Source organism: Melampsora larici-populina (genome assembly GCF_000204055.1).
Source record: "Melampsora larici-populina 98AG31 unplaced genomic scaffold MELLAscaffold_47, whole genome shotgun sequence".
Lineage (NCBI taxonomy): Eukaryota > Fungi > Basidiomycota > Pucciniomycetes > Pucciniales > Melampsoraceae > Melampsora > Melampsora laricis-populina.
In genome coordinates, this window is record NW_006768811.1 from 101,360 (window position 1) to 110,062 (window position 8,703).

Below are 8,703 nucleotides of genomic sequence, written 5' to 3' on the forward strand. Positions count from 1 at the left end.
GCCAAGTAGGCGCTTTGAAATTACGCCTACATGGTTACTAGGGCATGTAGGCGTAATTTCAAAGCGCCCACATAATTTTTTCCGCCCAAATCAGCGCCTACATCCAGTCTTGCAAATGTAGGCGCTACAAATGGGGCTTCATAACCCGTCAGCCCGGTTATGAAGCCCCATTTTGATGTCAAAAACGCAGATTGGACTTGAAATGAGAGAACCGGAGGACGGAAAAAGCAGTTTCGACTTGAAATGAGAGAACCGGAGGACGGAAAAAGCAGTTTCAACTCAAAATGAGAGAACCGAAGGACGGAAAAAGCAGTTTTGACTTGAAATGAGTGCACCATGGACGGAAAAAGCAGTTTTGACTCGAAATGAGTGCACCATGGACGGAAAAATAATGTAATGTTATTGTATTTGAACTTTAATACAATCTTCTCATCTCAACATGTTTGACCAAAAAAAAGAATTCTGAAATTATTACACAAAAAAAAGATATACAAATTAATCAATAACAATATTACACGAAAAAAATTTTACAAATTAATCAATAACAATACCTTTTCGTCTTTTAGAACTTCTGGTGGTAACTCCTTCTTTTAATTCCTTCAATTTCTCTATTTCCTCCATCTTTCTGTCCCATAAAGCAAAACATTCTTTGAGGAAACCATCATTCGTCCACCCAGCAGCATTTCTTCCAGCCATTGAAAGCCAAGTTTTATGCTGATCTTTCCATAGAGCAGGGTTTGGAAAAGGTGAAGGAGAATCAGAAGAAAAAGAAAGAGAAACCCAATGACCATTGGCCACAAAACCAAGAGCTATAGGTTTATTAGTGGAATTCTTTTTGGAGTAAAAAGGAAAGAAACTCATACAGTGATGAGGAGTGGTACTGATGATGATAACAGGCCTTGAAAAAGTATTTGCTGCAATTAGACCCATAGTGGTTGATTCAAACCAGTTGAATTTGCTGACAGGTCCATCCGGATAAGTTTCTATTCTTTCTGATATGTCTTGAATGTATCTTTCAGTTGCCAGTTCTTGTTTTTCTTGAATTTGAGCCTTGGTGAGTGACTTTTTAGCTCTCGTAGAACCACTCTTCTGCCAATAAAACTTAAGATATTCTTTATGATGTATGTCTAGATCTTCAACCATCTTTTGTCTAATAGATTTCTGAGCACCTTTTTTGTGTTGACCAAGAGCATGAGCTATAGTGTGATATCCACAATGTCCATCCCCAGGAGGATCATACATAGAAGTAACATAAGGTCTAACAACCTCTAATAATTGATTATGATACTCTTCAATCTTGTGAGGATCTTGATAATGATTTTTATGATAAAATTCTTGATCATTATCATAGTCAGCTTTAATAATTTCTTCATTATAAGTTAAAGTTTTCATCATTTCTGCTTCTTCTTGTTCTGATTTTAAATCATTTGATTTAAAATCACGTAAATCATTTGAATATTTTGAACTAGCTGAACTATTTGAATCATCTACATCATCTGAATCTTCATGTGAAACATCATTAAGATTTGTTTGATCAATATCAGTTAAATCTTCTGAGTTTATTAAAACTACTGATTTTTTAACATCATCTGATTCTTTTGAATCATCATCACCATCTTCTTCTTCTTCTGAATAATGATCATCTTCATCAGTTGAATATTTAACAGCACACTTTGATTTATCATGACCTAATTCTCCACAGTTACCACATTTCCTTTTCCTCTTCCTTTCTTCTTTTTCAACGTGTTCAAACCTTGAAGGATCCCTCTTGAGTTTCTTATTTTTAGCGCCTTTAGGTCTTCCTTTATTTTTGGGTTTTTCTGATTTAGAAGGAGGTTGAACAGGAACTAAAACATATCTACCACTGATCAATTTCTTCAAATCTGATTCAAATTTAGCTAAATAACTTTCATCTTGTAGTTTAATCTTTTTTAAATGTGAATTAATTTTAGCTCTGATTTCTTGAAGATCTCTAGGTGCATACTCAGTAAATAAATGCCACTGCTGATTAAACTCTTCAATTGGAATTGGTTGTTCTACCAGTCCTAAATACGTACTAATTTGATGAGCACATGGTATACCCCAAGTGGCCGTGAAATTTGAGTTGCAAGGAGGAAGTGAAAGTGAATCTGAATTTAAAATTAATTTGAGTTGTTCATTTGCTTTCTTAATAGCAAATTGAGAAATTTTTCCGTGAAGATCGTCAAAAATAGAATGAAATTTGTTGAGTTTTTTGGATTTTTGATGACGGATTGAGCCAATAATTTCATTATATTGAATGTCCAGTGCGTTTTGAAAATGCTTCACCGTTGAATATAAGTCATGTTTAGTACTTTCTAAATCTTTTGTACTTTCTAAATCTTTTTTGATGGTAGAATGAGTTCCTTCAGTTTTACTAGTTGTACCGGTTCCAAAATGTTTGAGTTTACTCGTAAAAAGGGAAACAAATTTGCGCTCTTGAGAATACCATTTCTTTTCTATATATTTGAGAAGGTCCTGAGCGTGATTTTCAATTAAGTAATTTTTAATGAGATCTTTTGAGTTGTGATAATCTAAATTTGTTTGAGAAGAACAAAAGGAATTCCATAATTTAAGAAAATGATTTTCATTGATTTTTGATGATTTTGATTCAATATGACTTTGAATATTCTTGTTGATATGCCACAGACAGAGGATATGGTCAGCATCAGGAAAAATATTATGAATACTGTTAATCAAAGCTCTTTCACTATCAGTAGCAAATAACCTAGGTGAAAGTTCAGCATCACAACCTTCAAATAAAAGTTTAAATCTATATAAAGCCCATTCGTAAGTTGGTTGAGTTTCGTCCATCATAAAACAAAAAGACGCAGAGAAAGGTTTATTAATTGATGTAGTTCCCACGAAATGAAGACATGGTAATTCACAATCATTAGTTTTATAAGTGGCGTCTACTCCATAAACGTGAGGGAAACGTAAAGCTAATTTGATTGAGTCTGGATGAGCACAGAATAAAGATAATAATTTTCCGTTATCGTTGTTATGAACATGATAATTCCATTTATTTTTGATAAAGAAATCTAATAAAGCGGTGATAGGATCCCTTCCATTTAATTCTTGAGCTCGAAATTTCTGTCTTGCATTATAAATGTCTTTCATGATAGGATTTAAACCCGGATTCTTGTCAAGAGAAGTCATAATGTGACGCGGTTTGATTGAAGAACTACTTAATTTTTGAGCTAACATGATCTGAATTAAATCTAATCTTCTATATATTGAGAATTCATTAGGAGATTGAAAAGTTTCATGATTGTGAGATAAATGGTTGAGGAATTGTCCAGTACTACTATTCTTGACTTGATCTAAAACCCATTCACCAGTTTGCTTATTTTGTTTAATAGCAGCCTTCCACTGACATCGGGTTTTCTTGGTTGAAGTGACTCGTTGAGTAGCTTTGCTTTTTCTAGGATTACCACGATGACAGTGAAAATAAATAGTTTTATGGCATCCACAGTTATTTTTTGATGAAGTTACGGATATTCCATATCCACCATTTAAAGATACGGAGTAAAGGTATTGTTTCGCCACTTTCTCACTTCTAAAAAGTTTACCCCACCGTGGATCTTTGAGATCTAAACTTGAATCATTAACTAATTGAATAATAAGAATGATATTAATAAGAATGATTAATAATAAGAATGAATAATACTAATAATGAATAAGAAGGATGAATAATCAGTATTAATTCGAAAAAAATTGCATCAAATTTCGAAATTAATTAAAGAAAATCACTCACCATTTGCAATTATAGGCCAGTCTGCATCCACAGCAGAACACGCCACGTGGATATCTGGAAGATCTGTTGAATAAAGAACCAAAAAAAAATAGATGGATCAACAACCAAAAACGTGAAAAAAAGAAAATTTCGAAAAAAAAAAAAATTCGAAAATATAATCAAATACCTTTGAGATTGATGTCTCCTTCAGCTCCAGCTTCATCTGGAAGATTATGAAGAGCTTCTACATGTTTTTGAAATTCTAAAACACGTAGAAAAACACATATTAATATGAAGAATTATCAATCATGTAAAAAAAAATATAAAAATTGAAACTCACCTTCACTGAATTTATCATCTTCAAAAGCTTTATTTTTTTTGTTGAAAGGATCTTTAATAATGTATTGCTTATTAATATAAATAAAGTCATCATTGTTTCCGTCATCTGTCAAACCTTCCGCGTCTAAATCTGAATCTAAATCCATTTCATGATCTATGTGCTTTGAATCTAAATCCATTTCATCTACGTGATTTAAATCTAATTGAACTTTGGAAAAGGGAGAAGTTTTTTGAGGTGGAAGTGATAAGGGAGCAGTTTGAAATGAATTTGAATTTGAAACAGATTGGGAAGTTCTTTTGGAAGGTGGAGTTGTCAAAACTCCGTATGAAACTTTTGATTATCTTCATTTAAATTCATGTCACTGTCAGCTAATTGTTGAATGGAAATATTATGATTCATCTGATTATTAGACTGAATTGGATGAGTGAAATTGTTGAGATTTGGTTTTAAATCATTTATCTGATTATTATTACTATTTGATTTGTTATAACTGAAATTTGAATTAGAAGAAGTGATTAAATTTGAAGAATTTAAAAGGCTTTGATTGACGGAATTAAAATTTGGTTGAACAGGATTATTCATCTTTGATTGATTGATCATATTCAAAAGAAGACCCAAAGTGTTATTGTCAATTTGATTCATACTATTTTGATTTAAGGTATTTTGAGTTTGATTTGGTAAATCTAAATTACTATTATTGAAAGAATGAGTGTTAAAGTTGGAATTATTATTGTGCAATAAAGTTTGAGTGTTGAAATCCGTGTTAATAACACCATCATTAATATTCAATAAGCTACTTTGATTGTTCATTAAATTACTTTGATTCATCATTAAGGAACCTTGATGGTTTGATGGAATTTGTTGATTATTGTTGAATAAATGATTATTATGATTATTGAACACCTGATTACTATTATTCATCATCATATGATTATTATTATTCATCATATTATTCATATTATTCATCATTTGATTACTGAAGTTTTGATTTAAATTGTTGTTTATATTATTCATTTGATCATGTTGTAAACTGTTGAAATTGTTGTTGTGATTATTCATCTGATTGGTATTGTTGAAAGGTTTAAAATCACCCATAGGGATTTGGTTGTTGTTGTTGAAGTTGTTGTTTTTCATTTTAATTTGATGTGAAGAGTGAAAACCAGGCGTGACTAGCTTTAAAACTGAGAAGTTGATGATTTTTTGAAGGGTGGAGGGTTGAAAAAGATCAAAGTCCGTGTTCTAGAGTGGAAAAGGGGGGAAAGGAGCCAAGGGGCCTCTATATCAGTGGATGTGTACGTGAAGTTTGACCAAACTTCCACGTACACACACGTGTAGGCGCGTTCCCACGCGTCTGAATAGCTGTAGGCGCGCAGAAACAACGCCTACATGGCTGTATTAGGAAAGTGGGCGCTTTTTTCCCACGCCTACATGCAGGAAAATCCATGTAGGCGTGATATTCACCCGCCTACATGTCAAATCTTAAATGTAGGCGCTCAGAAATTGCGCCTACATGCAAAAAAAGGGAAGTAGGCGTAAAATTCAAGCGCACCCAAATTACGCCTACAGTCGAAAAAATAAAATGTAGGCGTAATTTCCGTGCGCCCACATATGTAGGCGTATAAAAATGACGCCTACATTTCATTTTTGGAATGTAGGCGTATCCAAATGACGCCTACATTGGTTTTCCAGCCTGTAGGCGTCATTTGCAAAGGGAAAAAGTGCCTACAGGCTGTATGTAGGCGCTTTTTCGTGGGAAAAAGGCATGTAGGCGCTGTTTTGGCCGCGCCTACATGGTTTTTGTGTGGGCTGCAAATAGCAACGGCCTTAACAATATGCCATGCATTAATACCATCGATGTATTTGTCAATCGTCTTTGCGGTGATTGGTTTCTTTGGTGGGTTAGGTACATCCAGCTTCGTTCGTCCCGCCCAAGTCACAAAGCCGTAGATTTCTTCATTACTTATCGGTTCCAACTCATCGAATTCTCTTCCTGTTGATTCTACATAGGCTATATACTTCGATAGGCCTGATGAGTAGCCTGAGAGGGTCGTTCTAGGCCAGATGCCTATCGCCAGATGAGCTCCTGGCTCTGTCGACTTCTTCGCTGCCCTCGCAAAATGACCTGGTACTTTGTACGGTTCGGAACTGACCGCTGGTCTTCTTCGTGGATGTTGGCGAGGCATGGCGTGAGTTTTTGTCGAAGGTATGGTTCGCTAGTCTCTCTTCTTCGGTTCTTTCATTCAACTCTCCACTAAAACCAATTTCTTGGCTCATTTCGAACCCCTCTTTCCACGGTCTTTTCTCGACCTGACATTTTTCCCATGCACCCATTCTATCCTTTGAGGCTCACAGATGTTGTCTTGGACAACCCTCTCTCTCAAGGTTTCTGTTGGGCACATTCTCGTGGACTTTCCTCGAACTTACTTTTATTCTCTACCTTTATTTAGCCTTTTGAGACTTTCAACTGTTGTCAAGTACGACTCTCTCTCATAAGGTCTTTGGCAGGCCTATACTCACAAAAGCTCATGTTTTAGGCTCTATGAGCTCTTCATGTTTCCATGTGGTTTTGGCTCAATGGGACGATTCATTTCATTTGGATTAAGAATTCCTTCAAATCACTTCGGAGGGTTAACCGTAGTTGGTCTTCTTTCCTTTTATTAGATCTTTTCCCTCTTGACAACGCGTCTGCTGCGTTATCAGCTGACACCACCCTCTTTGCTGTAATCACATATTGCTTTTCAATTAGCCTTCCTTGAATCCTCTTCCACTTGGCGTTCACCAAAGGATCTTTTGATTTTCCGTTGACCACTGCGTTTTCGGTGACTGTGTTATCGGTCAACACCAGGTAATTTTGTCCTTCTACCTTCTCGAGTTGTTCTACCATCAGCAAACCAAACCTGACAGCTACCGTTTCTGCCCATGCTATCCCACGTCTATCACCGTTATCTTCTAGCCGTCTCCAGTCTGTCTTCAACTTGAACTGTGACCATTTCTCCCCCACTATAATCCCTATTCTGAACGACGTCGACGCGTCTCCAACCCAACCTACGTTCCTTACTTCCGGAATCAGTATAATTCGTAAGGGATTTGATTTTCGTAGTGTCTCCATCCAAATTCCTAAATCTTCACGAACTTCTTGTGGAACAGTTCTTAAGGCAAATTTGTTTCCCCAGGTCTTCATCAACCTATATATCGCCAAGCAATACACCCGCATTTGCGGAAATACAAACGTTATGTGGTTCAACTGTCCGCTCAGGACCTCTGTCTTCTTGAGAGATTGTTTATCTTCTTGTAAGTATTCTTCTATCTGTTGCATCCTCAGGTTTTTTATTCCTCGGGTAATCTAACTGTTTTATTTTCCCCATTCCAAATGAAACCCAAATACTTCTGCTCTACATCAAACTCTCTCCATTTCTTCTCATTTGTTTCTACTCCCATCCTTTGACTCTCCATCGCTATGTCCCTCATTGTTGCTGGGTTAGTTCCGTCCGCAGGTTTAACAAAGAGCGTGTCGTCTACCCAACGGAACCCCTTCAGTAAGTTGAACTTCCTTATCATTAATTCTTTCCACGCTTCTGCGGCTTCACCAAAGGTACCGCATCCACCTACTCCCCCGAATTGTACCCTTGTGTCCACGTAAACCATGTTATTGAAGCCTAACACCATCAAGAAGTGCCATTGATCCATCGCTACAGGTATCTGGCGATAGGCTTTGGCCCAGTCGAATACTCCAAGAACTAATCTTCCCTTATATTCAGTTATGAACCAGGCTACCGTCTTAAAGTTGTCCCACGAAGTTTCGAAGTCGTCCTTGTCTACTCTCAGGTTTACGGATTCGATATCAGGGTCATTTTTCGGGTAAGATAAATTACTTATCGGTCTAAAGGATGGTTGAGGAATTGTCCAGTACTACTATTCTTGACTTGATCTAAAACCCATTCACCAGTTTGCTTATTTTGTTTAATAGCAGCCTTCCACTGACATCGGGTTTTCTTGGTTGAAGTGACTCGTTGAGTAGCTTTGCTTTTTCTAGGATTACCACGATGACAGTGAAAATAAATAGTTTTATGGCATCCACAGTTATTTTTTGATGAAGTTACGGATATTCCATATCCACCATTTAAAGATACGGAGTAAAGGTATTGTTTCGCCACTTTCTCACTTCTAAAAAGTTTACCCCACCGTGGATCTTTGAGATCTAAACTTGAATCATTAACTAATTGAATAATAAGAATGATATTAATAAGAATGATTAATAATAAGAATGAATAATACTAATAATGAATAAGAAGGATGAATAATCAGTATTAATTCGAAAAAAATTGCATCAAATTTCGAAATTAATTAAAGAAAATCACTCACCATTTGCAATTATAGGCCAGTCTGCATCCACAGCAGAACACGCCACGTGGATATCTGGAAGATCTGTTGAATAAAGAACCAAAAAAAAATAGATGGATCAACAACCAAAAACGTGAAAAAAAGAAAATTTCGAAAAAAAAAAAAATTCGAAAATATAATCAAATACCTTTGAGATTGATGTCTCCTTCAGCTCCAGCTTCATCTGGAAGATTATGAAGAGCTTCTACATGTTTTTGAAATTCTAAAA